Source organism: Empidonax traillii, unplaced genomic scaffold (genome assembly GCF_003031625.1).
Source record: "Empidonax traillii isolate 1590-97213 ecotype Southwest subspecies unplaced genomic scaffold, ASM303162v1 scaffold443:size705114, whole genome shotgun sequence".
In the NCBI taxonomy this organism is placed as follows: Eukaryota; Metazoa; Chordata; class Aves; order Passeriformes; family Tyrannidae; genus Empidonax; species Empidonax traillii.
The window spans coordinates 52,541-55,510 of NW_020955636.1; positions in this window are offsets into that span (position 1 = coordinate 52,541).

The following is a 2,970-nucleotide window of genomic DNA, read 5'->3' on the forward strand; positions in this document are numbered from 1 at the left end:
GGAGGAGGGCAAGGGAGAACCCCTGCGAGATGTCAACACCCTTCATGCCTGCTACAGTTGAGCTGCACAGGGCACTAGAGATAGGAGTTAGCTGCACCAATTTCTAAATAAAGTACAGAGAAGCCTACTGCATCCATACATCTATCCAATCCTTACGTGCCTCAGAAGTGCAAGTCCTCTACAAGGGTCAGCATCTCCACTCCCTAGTCTCTGTGGTTTCATCTTTATTTAGTGGTGCTTTTCAGAGATTTCCCAATCACCAGCAAATTAAAATCACCACCACTGAGGTCAAATTGTAATTATTCATTACACTCAGAACAGCAGACTTCACTCTGCTGCAGGACGACAAATCCTGAGAGAGCAGAGGACTGCTCTGCCTGCAGGACTATAGTCTGTATTTGCTTCTCTTTCAGAAAGCTGCTCTGTCCTTTCTCTAACACTGAAATAGACCCCACATAAGTTAGGACTGCAAAGCCCCGTGGCCACTCTGGAGAAGATACATCAAACCTTCCTCAGGACACAACGAGGGATCAAGAACGAGGCTTAGGTAGAGGTATGATGGACTTCTCAACAGCATATTGACCATTCAGCAGCACTCCACAGTTTGTAATGTGTCGCATTTTTTGTGCCTCTGAAAGTTTTTCACATCCCATCCAAGGCAGAAAATACACTTTGGAAATAATACTGAGATGCAATGTCAAAATCTCCAAGCCCTCTACATTCAAAGCTACCTCAAAGTTCCCAAGAGGTATGTCCAGTTGTGCTTTTTTCCCTTCCCCCTTCCCATCGCTGCCCAATTTTACAGCCAACAGTATCTTTTCTTGAGCCTGTGCTGACCTGAGAAATAATCAGGGACCCATAATGCTACAAACACAAGGCATTTGATAAGAGAACTCTTGAGCAAAGCTATGAGATCCCCTTCCAAATCCACCTCTTGTTCAGCAAGCTGAATTTTTTCCACCACTTTCTGTGGGCTGGGACCAAAAATAATGACACAGATAAGGATCTTACTGTAACTTTTGACTACAGTCAAGCTCACATTGTGCAAGTCAAGGCTACTGAGCTTAAACATCAACGTCATCCAACGTCTGGTGGAGACAGTGTACAGTCAGAAATGTAAAATGGGAAAAACAAAAATACCACTTTCCTCCAAGGAAAACAGATCTCAGGAAGGTAGGTATACTACCTACTCATCTGAAATCAATCCTGCAACAGAAAGCACCACTTGAAAAGAAGATGACTAGAATATAATGTGTATACACAAACACACACTAGACCACATGAGAAAAGTCAGCTAGCATTCTAGTCCAAAAATTTATACTGAAAAAATGTATATGCTGAAGGCAGGGAAATGGAAAGGGTGAGCACCTCTTGTAATACTGGATCCCCTATGGGGATGTTCCTCTACATCATTCCCTAGGGTGGGAGGTGCAGATCTGCCATCATCACAGAGACAACATTACGGCATTTCTGCACACTACCATCAAGGCTCTGTCACCAAACTAGGCAACATTACTAGGAGACCGCAAAAATAAAACAAGAGATGGAAGGTGTACCTCCCCAATTTTCCTCTCATCTTTCTTCAATATCCCAAAGCTAATAAAAAGCCCTACTCTGGGCCTTACCGATAAATGCCTGAAGCAAGGTGCACAGACCTTGATGGGGAAAACCACCCACCTATACAGACCCAGGGAAATGACCCCTACCATTGCCAGTGGGGGAAGAGCACACCCAATGGAAAAAGTAAAGAGAGAGCAGAAAACGGTTTCAACTGAAATTTTATCCACACCAGTTGAAATATATTCCTACAGAAAGCTGAAAAAAATTCTTAGGAGTCCGCATTTAACTCTGGGCTAGATCTTGTTCTATCTATCACCTCAAAGCCCTGGACACACTTATGTTCCCATGTCCCAGAGTTCTGGGTCCTCTTCTATTTACTCCAGGAATAATGAGTCCCTGCCCCAGGAACCTGCAGTTTGATTTAAGACAAGATACAAAAAAACCCCACATTTGGCAAACAGACAGATGGACTGGGGGAGGAAGAATAAGAGGGACATGTGGTTACCCACAATTGACACATTGCTTTCTTTTCTCTTTTTCTTTTTTTTTCTTAATAAAAATAAATATCAGTAATCCCCACTGGCCACCTGCCTAGCTTTTGTATATTTAATTAAGAAGGATTTGGGTGATGGAGAACTGGTCAAAAGTTCAGCCAGTTTGGGAGAGGACAGGAGGATAAACATCTAGCTGCAGGACCCAAAAAAATTCCGGTATTCCAGCCACTGCCTGGTCCTTCGCAATTTCTCCAATGGCAGACACTCAGTTTGCAACACAATCCATGAAAAGTCAGAGGAGGAAGGGAAGCAGGGCAGTTCATACTTGAGAGAGCTGGTCTGGACCAGTTCCTGAAAGCCAGTGACCTCACTGATCGTGAGTACAGTTTGTCTTTATAGTGATAAGACTGGAATTGTATTCATGTTTAACAAAATCATTTGAATCCACAATGATGTCCCTTTAGCAGTGACAGAAACAAAGGGGAGAGGGAGGGGGGAAAAAGAACCTTAACTGAGTTAGCAGAGAATACCAAGCACTGTCCTCTCTTCCTACCCCCCAACACAGTCACTTTGTAAGATATAAACTCCATGAAGACAAAAACGGGGTATCCTTAGCATGGGAAAACATTTATACAAGTTTTAATTTATTTTCAAATCAGCATCTAAAGGATCACATCTTACATCATTTCCTTTTACGACCCAGCAGTTAGACAATACACATCATTTACATGGAGTTTTGGAAGGCTGCAACACAAATCAACAAAAGAAGCCTTCACTATGAATTAACCATTACAAGGCTCTTAGAAAGTCACACCAGCCTGCGTTGAGGGCAATTAGGAGTATCAACCCCAATTCTCATCTTTCTGGTGCACTCCTATTATGCCTCAGAACTCTCACAAAAGTAGCCTTCCTCCCC